This window comes from Tyto alba, unplaced genomic scaffold, assembly GCF_018691265.1.
Source record: "Tyto alba isolate M040663 unplaced genomic scaffold, T.alba_DEE_v4.0 Super-Scaffold_45, whole genome shotgun sequence".
Classification (NCBI taxonomy): domain Eukaryota; kingdom Metazoa; phylum Chordata; class Aves; order Strigiformes; family Tytonidae; genus Tyto; species Tyto alba.
Window position 1 is genome coordinate 11943796 of NW_024881321.1, and position 14449 is coordinate 11958244.

A 14449-nucleotide genomic window follows, 5' to 3' on the forward strand; every position below is an offset into this window, starting at 1 on the left:
CAGACACTCAGTAGTTGATGTAATACCTGGGACTTCTGTAGTGTATTTCATCTCAGGCACCTATCAACAACTAAATGTAGAATAAATCTTGTAACTCAGCCAAGTTTGCAATACATGCAAACTTCAATATGTATTGATCACAACAGCCTTGCGAGGTGGCAAGGGCATTATACATCATCACTTGCCTATACCTTTGCTCTGCTGGTATTTTTATCATGTGCAGATTAATGTATGCTTCAGATTTAACTTCAGTATTGAACAGATATCTCACACCATGGTGATGAGAGGCATATAACTGCTAATAAATACATTATTGCTTCAATTGCATTAAACAAACTTCACAATATCAGAAGAACATACTGTAGGTGTTATCCCTCTTCTACTAGCAAGGAAATGGAGTCACAAAGGCATTAAAGTTACTTGTCAAAGGTCAATAACAAATCAAGAGAAAGAGAGAGATGTTTGCTGAAGAAGCAAAATGCATTTTTTGGCCCCAATCATTAGAACCAGATGGTGATGCATGTTTCCCTCTTATATGATAAAGCCAAGGCCATGTGGCAGCACACCTATTTTTCCCCAGCCCCTGCTATCCTGTTTAGATTGCAGCTGTGCCTACCCTGAGTGGTGGAGTTGAGATTAGTTAGCAATCATAACAGCAACTGTGGAAGAACTGGTAAGCATTCTTACGGGACTTGTAGTTATATTAGGGAAAAGCCTCTTCTTGCTTTCCTTTCAGTAACCAGAGCCATAAAATAAGAATAAAGGACCAATTTTCCTCTTTAAGTAAGAATACTCTTGCTCTAGTGTTACATACTGATCATGGTTTAATTCTCCATCTTAAATGAATCCACTGCATGAGGAATTTAAAAAGCCAATAGCTACTTTTTTTTTTTTTTTTTTTAAGGCTATTTTTGTGGCAGTATTTTCTGCTTAGATAGGTGATGTGTCATTTGTCAATTTCTGTTAGTCGTTTCTACATCCTTGAGTGGCCTGATGTTAATAGATGTTATTTAGTACTATTGGCACAGTGAGTAATCTTTGGTGTTGAAAGCCAGTAAGTGGAATCAGGAAGGAGAAGGGCAAAAGAAACTGCAGCAGGAATAGAAAGAAGCAAATTAACTGACATCGTGGCAGACATTTTATTATTTGTCTTTCTATTTAAAAATATATTAATAATGACTGAAGTGCTAGCTGTGGAGTACAGGATATTAATTGTCATGTCTTACTATCATGTGCTTGACTTATACAGGTAGTTATTGCTATACTCTGACTATTTAGAGCCATTTCCTTAAGTGTAATGAACTTGGCATCAGAAATAATTTATAAAATGACTTAGAAACAACTTTTTGAAGGCATTTTTTGAACAATATGGACTGACTTTCTAGCTGTCAATATTATTTATCTTTTAATTAATAACTTACATAAGGAGTGTTTTTTAATAGTATTTTTTTATTTAGTGTAACTGATTTCTAAATTATTTTTATCCAAAGTATTCAAACTTCTAGATCCCTAAATCTTCTAATACACGTGGCTGCATCCATAAAGGTATATGTCTCCTACCTACATATTACAAAATGTTATAATTTTACATTCAACATTCATACATATTGATCTTTGGATTTTGTGAATACATTAAAAAAATTCTCTCCTTTCAAATCACTGAATTCTTAACATCTGTCTCTGTGAAATGGACTTTTCCAGAGACATGTTAGGTATTTAGCCCTTACTAATAAGTCATATAGAGTTATCAGAACCACTGCTAGGATACACTTCACCATCCAAATAAAAGTTTCTCTTCTTGTAATTAAGGGGGTTGACTGATATTTTATACTGTCTTAGATCCAAAATTTCTTTATTCTAGCAACCCATACCTATATTATTTGTATTACCACAAGTGGAGATTTCAAAACATTACAGTTTTCTAACTTCTGTATTCTTCATGTCCTTGGTATTTCTTTACTTCAAGAAAGTATAAGATTTCTTCAGTGTAAAGCAGAATGAATCTGGATAATATATTTCATTTTTTTTGTGTTTTGTGTTTCGGGTTTTTTTGTTTTTTTTTTTTTTTTTTGGGGGGGGGGGTAGAAATTTAGTGCTTTTCTTGTTTTATTTCTTCTTAATGGCAAAAAAATATAGTATAAAATTAGTATCTGCATTAATTTGATTGTATATTATATGACCTGGGAGTCCATTTACTTCTATTTTGAGGAACTATGTTTTTCTTATCCTTCTTTAGCTATGAACTAATTTATTATGGATGGACAGTTTATTACTGAATATTCAATTTACTACTTTGTGATAGTAAGACAGTGGTCTTTCAGGCCAAACAAAATATCAAATCATTCTCCTCCTAATATGCTACCATTTTCAAGATTTTTCTATTGAAAAAAAAAGGCCTGTCTTTCTGTGTGTCTTTTTATTTCTGTTGGTCCTTCTGAAACTCAGGGAAGCAAAACACTAACTAGGATCTTTTCTTTCAGGAAACAAAAAAAATGGCTAGGCAAGAGCAATTGCAACTGGGGAGAGGAATGACAATGTGAGAGAAAAAACTCTTCAGATACCCAAGTCAGTGAAGAAGGAGGGGGAGGAGGTGATCCAGGAACCAGAGTAGAGATTCTCTTGCAGCACATGAAGGTTAATAGTGGAGCAAATACCTACCTGCAGCCCGTGGAGGACCCCATGTTAGAGCAGATGGATGCTCAAAGGAGACTGTGACCCCATGGGAAGCCCATGCTGGAGCAGGCTCCTGGTAAAACTTGTGGACCCATTTAGAGAGGAGCCTACACTGGAGCAAGTTTGCTGGCAGGACTTGTGACCCCATGGGGGACCCACATTGGAGCAGTCCATTCCTGAAGGACTGCACCCCATGGAAGGGACCCATGCTAGAGCAATTTTTGAACTGTAGTCCATGGTAAGGAGTCATCTTGGAGAAGTTTGTGGAGGACTGTCTTCTGTGTGAGGGACCCCACATTGAAGCAGGGGAAGAATGTGAGGAGTCCTTCCCTAAGGGGTAAGGAGGAACAGAAACAACATGTGATGAACTGACTGCAACCCCCATTCCCCATCCCCCCATACCACTGGTGGGGAGCAGGTAGAGAAAATTGGGAGTAAAGTTGAGCCTAAGAAGAAGGGAGGTGTTTTAAGATTTGGGTTTATTTCTCATTATCTTACTCTGATTTGATTGGTAATCGTTTAAAATAATTTCCCTAGGCTGAGTCAGTTTTACCCATTATAGTAATTGGTGAATGATCTCTCCCTGTCCTTATTTCAACCCACATTAGATTTTCTCTCCCCTATCCAGTTGAGGAAAGGGAGTGATAGAGCATCTTTGGTGGGCATCTGGTGTCCAGCCACAAAAGGAGTCATAGGAGTCACATGGGAGGTGTGTTAACCCATAACAGGAGTTAATTAATACAGTTCATATAGCTATCGCAATAATACTATGGGATTATTTAAGTTATTTAATTCTCATTGTCTAGTGCTTCTATTCATCATCTTTCTATAAAATTCATATTTTAAGTTTTATGTGTTAGAAATGAGTTTACTTTGTTAAGTAGCTAAAAAGAAATAAAAAAGACTTTTGTATAGTCTTAATCACTCAACTTTTTAAAGATTTTCTGCAGCCTATTCTGTGACCTAACAACACAAAATCATGTTGTAATGACAATACTTAGCATTGTGTAATCACTATTGATAAGTATTAATAGCTGAGATCACAGCTCCACTGTTGCATTTAACTGCAGTTCTTCATTGCTATTCATTAATGAGCTGAAGTCTTTCAAGAGGGAGAAGAAAGAGGAGAATTATTTTTTTGCTGGATTTCACTATTATCAGTAGTCAGAAATTTTCAATGTATAATATAAGCATTTTGTGTTTCCTACAGTAGAAGATATGCTGCAATGCTGAAATGGGCATATTGTGCTTGCAAAGAAATGTTACATTTTGAAGCTATCTGGGAACAATGATGCTTGCTTGAGTTCTACCTGACAGGAAAAAAAAAAAAAATAAAAGCTATTCCTTATACAAACAGTAGCCTTTTTTTTCTCAAGAGACTGTAGACATAAAAATCAATGAATTAAATAGTGGTAGTGTTGAGAAACTACAAAGAATATCTGTTCAGATGTTGTTTACATACAACCTAGGGTACAGAAGAGAGAATATACTTTAAAACATAAAGGAACCCAACAGCTAGAGGTCATCAGCAAACATTTATATTATTTTATCTGAAGGCGAGCAAAAAGAAGGTAGATATCTCATAGCTGCCCTGTTAGTCTTATTAAAGTGAATGCAATATACAGTTAAAAAGTTTTTTTTTTTTTTTCTCAATACAGATGAAGAACATATTTTTTACAAATGACATTCAAGAGATTTTAATGAAGAAAATTTTCTGCTCTAGTCTATACTGAGGCACAGGGTGAAGCACTGATGCAACTTCTTTGTGTGCTTTGGATAAGGCAGCTGTGGTTGGCTGTTTTGTTCAGGAAATACAGGCATGGAATTTGATTAAAAAATAATTTATTCAGTATCTGATTTTTATGTGATCAATGATATGAATCTTTGCATATTTTATTCAAATGGACAGTTACAATTGTGTTTGGAAAGACAGAATTCTCTGTATCTTAGATTTTCTTTGACAGCTATGCAGAGTATTAAGATTAATGTATATATCTATAAAGCTACCAGATGTCCCTTTGTCCTTCATCAGTATCTATTTTGTGCTGAACTATGCAAAACACCCGTGGGCACCTCTTCATGGTGTTTTTCTCTATGAACATGCTATGAAATTCTTTTATGTGAAATTAATTTGTAACCCTAGATATATCTGAGTCCAATTTTACATGTAGAAAAAAATGAATAAACATATTTATTTTTAGCTGTTTAAAGGTCCTGAGTTGTGTTAGCATGAGCATCTCTATGATTGTAAGTTTTCTAGAGTTCTTTATACAAATGATGTCTCCACACAGCTTACTATGCTTCCATTTTCTTTATGATTCCTTAGGACAAATGTTCTGAGGCTTTATATCAGTGGTTAACACTCTCTGGAAGTCACTTGCAGTGAGGAAAGAATGAGAATGAGAAATATGTTCCCCCAGAAATAGGTATGCAGGAGTTCTTGTATGCCTTTTTTTTGCATTCATTGGCTCCCCAGAAAGACATCTTCATAGTGGCTGACAACTCCACCTCTAAGTTGTCATATGAACAATATATTTTACTGTTTGCGTAACTGACCTGTAAGATCTGAATTCTGACCCCTATATCCCATTTAGTAAGCCAAACAAAAAGAAAGAGGCATTTCCTGTACTGCTGTCATCCAACACTTCATAATCCAGAACTCTGTGCTTTACCAAATGGCGGTGAATATTAATGTAAATGGAATTGTTTATACATTAAATTGATACTTTAGCCTTGTGAATACAAACACTATTTAATTTCAACAAAGTAGTTAAAATTCTCAGTACATTTTCTCTCTTTGACATACGGTACTGATCAATTCAGTTGAGGAGAACAGAAATTTCCATTAGGGATGGAAAAAAGTCAGTGCATCAACTGCTCAGGAAGTGCTTGTGCTGTCTTCATCAATAGCTTCCTCACTGGAAGTGTCCTCCTTCCCTTCCCCAGGTATCTACATGGTTCTGTTCTGTGGAGGTAATAGTGAGGAGTTGAAGATTGTGTAAAAATCAGTGTGTCTTAAAGTAATAATAAAATTATAAACTGATTATTATTATTATTGCTCAGACTAATCAGTAAAATGATTATTGTTTAATAGCTGTAGAACACTTTGTTCATATATGAAGGAAAATATGGTTGGATATTAAAAGTGTCCTTAGAAAATACGTTTTTGAGGAGAAATAAAATGATGGGTGCAGCAGACTGGTTAGTTCAGTGAGGAACACTGAAAGTATTCAGTATTTTTATACTCCTTCCATCTGTTTCTGACAGCAAAGAAATTTGGCAGTTGATGCGTTAGTCTAATTGTCTAGAACCTGGAACTGTATAGAGCAATTACCCTGAACATTTGTATCTGGAGCGCATACTCAGGGCTGGATGCCTACTTTGAGTTAAGGGAAGTTAGTAGCATATACATCCCTTATCAGATACAGTCTATAACACTGAATGACATAGTTCATTCAGGTTCAAGATCATAGTCACAATATGCTTCCAGGTGCAAGCTTAGCAGTTTGCATGACTTGATGTTTGCCAGATGGTTTATAAAAACTTACTTGCATGCTGGTAGAGCTGATGAGCTAGCACCCTTGATTGATAGTCCATCTTGCAGTACAGACTGCTGTCTGACTCCAATACACTGCGCAGTCATGATCTGAAATATCCATGTGTCTTGAAAGCCAGGAACATCTTTCATAGGCTCATCACCTTTACCAGATTTTATCCAGTTTCTGTTCCAGTCCTACTAGTGAATTCACAACCAGTTCTCCTAAGGTAGTCACACTGCCTAGACTAATTCAGTTTAAAATGAGGTTTCAAGGGTGGATACAGACCATAAAAAAAGAACGTGATTTATCAAATACAAACTCTTGCCTGGGACTTGAGGAAACCATTTTCTGTCTAATCATAGAAACTTGATTCAAGTGCAGTAAGGAGTTAAGATGTTCAGAGAAATATGGCTTATATTAATTTCTAGTAAGCTCAAATGGATTCAAAGAAAAGAAATATCTTCTTTCTTTCATAGCTTATGCAGACCTGTCACTGTGCTCTAGGGTTTTAACTATAATTCCACTCTACTGCCACACACAACTTTACTGTATAAATAAAAACTTCCTTATAAGATCAGGAAATTTCAATGTATATTTATTCTGCTCTCAGTACATCAGACAGGTACAATTTCAGGGGTGATGGTGGTGGGGCAGTAAGACAACTGTTTTTTTGGTTTTGTTTTGGTTTGTTTGTTTTTTAATATCTGTCAAATCTAAGTACAGACTCTCCCTCAGATGAAGGGAGAGTCTCATACAAACAAGATTTTCTATGTGTTGGATACTGCAAGTATTATCACAAAATGCAGGAAACAGGAAGAGAAATGAGGTTCAGAGAGTATTCCCCTAACGGTGGAAGAAGATTTTGAGAGCTATAGAACGGTTACCCAGCTGAGCAATATTCCAGGTGTCCATCAGGAATTCAGTAAGATATTTTTCCCCATAATTAAGACATTAAATAAATTGTAGGGTTAACATAACTCTTAAGTTCTAGGTTTTTAAAAGGTAGATGAATATTCATTCTTTCCCACTTCTATACAGAACAGGGGGCAGGGAGTTTACAGTCTTTACTGGATTATAAAACCTTAGTCTAACTTTTCCATTAAAGAGACTATTCTGTATTCCACATGGAATAACTTCAGTAATGCATTGTTTTGTATATAGAATAAAAAGAAATAGATTAGTGCTTTTAACTTTCTTTTAAAGTTGCTTCCCTAGAGCTAGAAATTGCTCCCACAGTATTTCAAATGAATCTTTTATAAAAGTTTTATAACCCAGTCTATTTTTCAGCTTTGATTCTACAAAGGTTTCTGTACTGAAATGCTTTCCAAAGTGCCTTCACAGGTCATTTGGATCCAGCTTCTCATTTTGCTCAAGACTTTCTCTGAAAAGGCAGTGGGAGATGTTTCAATATTTTTCTGAATTCCAAAACTGCAGTTTCTCTATTGACTGATTATAAGAATTTTTAAAGTAATACAGAGATTACTAATCTTCAATGTTTGTCCTTTCCTAATTTTCCAATAAATCCCAATCTATTACATGTGAGATAAACAGTCATTAGCAGATCTTCCTTACTCAATAAGTTAAAATGAAATTTTCACATTTTAGTTTAGGTGTGTATTTACATCAGTCTTGTATCTTATTCCATAATTGCAAAAGTCAATGTAAAGAGTCACACAAGTTACATATTGATCTTTCTCACTTCGTCTTTGTTACCTTACCCAAGTCTGTCCTTTTATGTATTTTTTTTTTTTATTTCATATACGTAAAAGATTATAAATAAGCCTTTTATACTTTCTCTGTGTATCATGATCACACCTGTCTCTTTAGTAAACAGACTGTATATCCTGATGGGATCCAAGGCTATGATCTCTTTCTGTAAATTTAATCTTTGCTATTTTTTATGTTACATGTAACATTTCATTTTAATTGACTAGTGTGAAAATAAACACAGAGAGGAAGCTGTTGCTCTTTCAGAATCCCATTTTTCACCTCCTGTTCCTCAAGTAGCTTCAGATGTTTTAATTTAATGGGTATTTATTTACATATATGCTCCAAGAGGGCAGGATGACCCACCTTCTGCCACTGAAAGCTTTTATTTCCTCTTTATTTTATGCTCCCTTGATAGACTGCCTTCCTGCCCTCTCATTTGCAGAGTTTTAGTGCTCTTTACCCCTTTAGGTTTCATATATTTTTTTTTCTTCTCCATACACATGACAGTATTTCTTAAATACAATTATCTTTGTGTAATCTTTAATATTCTCCAATCTTTCTGTACAGTTTAGCATGTATCCAATATTTGAATGTAGATCAGATTTCACTGATAAGAGACAGCTATTTAATTTCCTTCCAGCACTTCAGAGGAGTGCGGTGAACTTGGAAAATATTGGGTGCATGCTTGTAAACCCATTCCTTGTAACTTCCACTAATGCCCATCTGAAGGTGATATAAGACTAATCTTTATTTATATTTTGAGGTCTTTCTTCTCCCAGGCAGTTTCTCTGTTTTCTAGTCTGGTGCTGGTTTCACATATTTCTTTCATCGTAAGTTTAAATAGCTCATAGAATGTTTTCAATTCAACTCAGAAAGTGCAAGATTTAGATCTTTGCAGGAAGAAATTTAATGTAAAAGAGCTGGAATAAACAGAGTAACATTAAGAAAAACAGTCCATTTAGGCTATAAAATTGTTTTGCCTTTTCCAACTAAGTACAAGAAGATAAGGAATTTTTCTTTATGTAAGATCTCATACATGTATCAATATGTCACAAGAGATAGACAAAGCTACTAGTGTATGCCCTGCATACATTGGAGTTGCCCTCCAGAACATGTCTTCCACCAACTGAGAGGTCAAAATACCTCACTTGCAAATGGTTCGTTGTTAGCAGTATGTGTCTAGCAGTATAAGTTTTTCACAGAAGGAATTTAAGGATAGCTAGGGATCAAAAACACCTCTGAAAATTTCAACTGTATAAAATGTAAGGAAATAAATATTTTTATTTTCCCATGCCTAAATGCTTTTGTAGAAAAAGACAAAAGAAGAAAAAGTAGAATAAAAATATCTACATAGGTAAGAAATTGTGTATAAAATATAAAGTCTTTCCAAAAGACAAATGCAGTTGCGAAATATTAGAAATTATACCAAAAAACTTTAAATATCAGGCTGAAAAAAAGAATGCTTGTACAACTTTCTGACCCTGCTCATGTAATTAATAATCATAATGCAAATAGCTCACTAAATGGAAAGCAGAACACAAGAGAGTTTGAAAGAGAAAATAGAATTATACTTCTAACATATTGTTTTAAATACAGTTAATCACAAGGTAATGATGACTGTTGAAGTATCCCAGGATGTGGCCTGAAGAGCTAAAGAGATAATCAAATTAGCTAGTGTCGTGGTTTGAGCTTGGTTGGCAGCTAAACACCACACTGTCACTCACCCACCCTCCCCCCACTTGGGAATGGGGAGGAAATCGGAGGGGCAAAGGGAGACTCACGGGTGGAGATAAAAAACAGTTTAATAACAGTAACAGAACAACACGCTGACAGCAGTATCAGCAGGTAATGTACAATACAGCTGCTCACCTCCCACCAGCCAACACCCACCTGCTCCCAGCCAGTGATCCCCAACACAAAGGCACCACAGCAACACTCCCAGAAGTGAGAGCCCCTCCTGGCCCACTCCTGCCTTTATATAGTGAGCACAATGTCACATGACATGGGATATCGGCCAATCCGGGCCCAGCCCTGCAGCTGTGCTCCCCCCGCCCCCGCACACAGGTGAGAGCACTAGGACCTGGGGACCCCCTGGGGTCTCAGTGTGCTGCAGCACTCCTCCTGCTGCCAAACCAACAGGAACTCTAGTCCAGCCCCAACCAGGACAACTAGATCCAGAAAGTGCACAAATAACTTAAAATGTACAGACTCTTGGTGGGCAAGATATCTGTCATGTAATTTTCATAAAAGTGTAAACTTCACACGTAAAAGTATGTGCAACAGGAATAATGCAGAGGGACATACCAGGTAGTAAAAGATAAATCAAAATGAAGGGTCTGGATCTAGAAAATAAATACTTGTGAGCAGTTAAAAGACACAGTTACAAAAAACTGCAATCAACTACTCCCAAAAAGTGAAAATTTGACAAGAACCATGACCAGGAATTTAAGTCCAAAATTAATATCAGCAGGATATTAAGAGAAAAACAACAAATGAAATAAAATCTTACAGATGAAAGACTATGCATTTCTATTTTAAAATTAGAGACAGAAATCGGATAAAAATATTTGATATTCTGTGTTAAGAGCAATTAATGACAAAACTCATGAGCACTAACTGAAAGATGAAAATCAATTGTTTCATAAGGAATTTTTTCAGGTTTATTGAAAAATAAAAAACTAAAGTAAAGCAAGGACAAGGATCAACAAATATTTCAAATACTAATAATGCCATTCCCTTTAAATACAGAACAGGTAAACAGGTAATTTAAACCCTTGCTTTTATCTGACTAAGAATTCAATATGGATATACTTCATGATATGATATTTCCTTAACCATTGGGTTATTGAATGTTTTGACATGGTGGATCATTTTTTTTTTTTTCCAAAGTATTGTCTTATATTCTGATGTAAAACAAAAATATTATTTTTGGTATTGATATTGATTTATTTGCAGTACAGGATCCTAAATTTCTCACTACTTTTAATGGTAATATATCTGAAGTTTCAAAAGAATAAAACAAAGAAATAAACAAAAAGGTAGCATGCACACCTGTGTTTGTGAAGATAACCATTGCTATTTTTGTACAATCATATGCACTTTTTTAATTACATGAAAGAGAAATGTTAACCAGATTTTCATAAAGTTGTTTGATATGAAACAATACGAAAACTAATCATTTGGGGCAGGGACAATATGAAACACCTGTCTCAGAAATAACAAAACAAAATTAAAGAGAAGGCCAGGATTACATGCCTTCCAAAATATTCTACTGGCAAAAGTGTGATAGTTGTACCTACCAAAAAAAAAAAAAAAAAATTAAATCTGTGTAGAATAATTCTTTCTTTCTTGCACTGTCAAAAGACTTTGAGAGCCATAAAATAGCCACACTATGCATTATTTCCTACATTCTTAATAGACATATAGTTAATCTAATTTTAGGGAAAAATAGTGTCTTTATACTTGATCATTTTTCAGATCTCCCTCTTACAACATAGCAGTGCATTGCTTCCATCAGTTATATCCTTTTTTCAATCAGAATGAAGATAACAGTGAAACAAATAGACTTGTGATTTAGACGTTTACTAATAGTAATTACACTACTATGTGGCATAGAAATAAATATAGTTCTCTGTGACACTTAAGTGGATCATGGTTTACAGCTCTGTAAGCTGCACAGATTTTAGACACTGCTTGATACTCATTTTAAAATATTTCATAGTAATTGGTATATTTTTCTGCAGTTAAAAAAGCACTTATAAAATCTACCTATCCTTTCCACTAAAATTAAATTATTGTGTACTATGAACTGTAAAACTCACATAGCTTTCATGTGCTCAGCATTTAAAGAAGTAGTGCTGCCAAATTGCAGTAGATATTGCATTAGAGAATATTATAAAGTCTTGCAAAAACACTAGAGCCACCATAACAGGAGAAAGTTTTTTTTAAATAATGTAGCTAGTGCAGATTTGTGAATTTTATTTAGGGGACACTCTATGGTATATACACGTTTGCTGTTCACTGCTTATAGCCTGAAGGTGCACTTAAAGCACATGCAAGAATAATTCAGTTTAGTTTCCATTAATTTATGGTCTGGACTATTTGAATTTCAGTGAGTGTTTCTATTCTGCACTGGCTGACTTCAGAGTGAGCGGAAGCAAGAACTAATTTTACTCATCTCTATAAATTCCACTGAGTATTTAGAAATATTATTAATTATATTATCATTTAGGTAACCAGTACCTAAGTTAAATCTATAAAGGAATGTAATGAAATTTGACTGCTAAAAATAGTTGGCTATGAACAATGATACTTTGTTAGTAAAGTGGTTTTAAGTAATATCATCATCTTGTTTCCCTGTTAAAGCTCTTTCAACCTTCTCTTTAACCTAGTAAACATGGTGAAAATCATACGTTTCAGGTTCTGAATTTCTCTGACAGTAAACAGTTTTTGGGGGTTGTTGCTATGTAAGACTTGTTGGAAATATGTTTTCCTTAAAATTGTTATTTGAGGACCCTAATCTCTACTTCATATTGCCCCACTGTTTTCACTGTGAATAGGAAAATCATCAGGGAGTGCTACCTTTTTCACATGGTTAAACTAAATGAAAGTGTATGGTTAAGTCAGTTACACTTGGACTGGAAAAGGCTGTTGCAATACCTGTTTAATAACATCACATATGAAGTACACAACATTTAATGTTAGGATGTAAAAAGCAATGGAGTGTATTTTTTGATATAATGTACTTGTAACATCACTGAATTAATGGCTCTTTTAATTATCAGCAGAGTTAAGGTAACAATGGTATAGCTCAAAGTCATAGTTACTTCTCTTCTGATTATCTAGTATTATGAAAGTGAAAGCTCATTAAATTAAGCAATCTGTGTTAATGTACATTAGTTGTAGAACTAATGAATTCAATTCACTCATAAATGACCTCTGAAACAAAAAGAAGCTTAAGCAATATAATAAGGTGTGCAGATGAATAATGTGTAGCTAGCTTAGAATATAAAGTCAAAGTCATTCTTGGAGAAATAAATTTTATTACATTTCAAAAAATTCCCAAATCTTACTAATTGTGTAATTAAGGCTAAACGATGCTACAAAATCTAAGATTCTGCCAAGAAATTTCCCATGATGTCTTCCAGAACATAAAAAATGTTATTTGTGTGTTATAATAAAGATTTAAAAACAAATCAGTGTGTGTAACTGACTTTATATTTCAGCCTGATACCCGATTTTATGAAAATCTACATTTTTTTACATAGCTGTAAAACTATATGTACACATATATTTGTACTGTATTTCCAATATATAGAGGATGGGAACAGTGAAAGTTAACAGAATATGAAGACTTATTTGTTAAAAGTCCTGAAACTGTACTTAATAAAAATGTGAATATATTTTCTGTTTCTGTCAAGATCAACAGAGAATGTTTTTTTTTTTTTTTTTATTTACATTATGGTTATTTATTGATATGTGACACAGTACATTCCTTCAGACCTGCAAAACCTGTGGTGGTTGAAAGGGAAAGCTACAAGGGCTAGTGGTTCTTCCTACCCTTTTTAATGCTTTCCAATATATCATGAATATTCCTGGCTGTATGACATTTTTACTATTTCTCCCCATTCATGCAACAATGTTTTCTGACTATTAAATAATTACACTTTTTCATGACAGCATTTTAAGAACTGCTTTATTATTTATTTGCCTTTTTTCCTTTTCACTGAGACAAAAATATGCTGAGTAAGCACAGTGCTCAGCACAAAGTCCCACAAGGAGGCTACTGGTGGGATATTGTCGACGATGCTTGCCCTGACAGAGGCACAGTCAGTGTGAATGGTGTAAATTATTTCTCTGTGAAAAGACTAACGTGAAGTTTTTCATCACCTATAGTTCCTCAGGACCAGGGGTTTTATCTTCCTTAGGATAAAGTAGCAAAAAAATGATGCCATAAAAAGCTAGAAAATCACAAATACAAAAGTTCATCATTCCATCTGTGGGGATTCTTATACTTGGCCTTTTACCTCTACCACTATTCTCTCCCTATCAGAGTGAAATGGGAGATAGAGGAATCCACTGCTTATGCTTTTAATTTCCTGTGTTAACCAATGTCAAATTGCACCTCCTGTTTCTTATTCCCAGAATTCCTATTTGAGGGCAATGAGAGAGGAAGTTTAAAAGCATGCTATCCCCTCCATACACTAGTATAAAAACAACTTTACTGAAGCTGTAATATCAAATAATGAACACACTCTTTATATATTCTTTAAATGTGTTATAAAATTGTGCTTACACTACAAGATTGCAAAGTCACTTTTGTATCTCAGATTACTGAGAAAATTTTCTCCTTTTCTAGGGTTGAATGTATGTATGATGTTTCACTTATCAGGACTGTGGTAGGTGGCATAGAAAGAAGCTCTAAATATTCAAAGAAAGACTAAAACTTTAGTGCTAATTAATATATCTCTGAAAATAATTATAATTATCCACACTGGACTTCTTTTATCTGTAAGAGAAGTATTCTA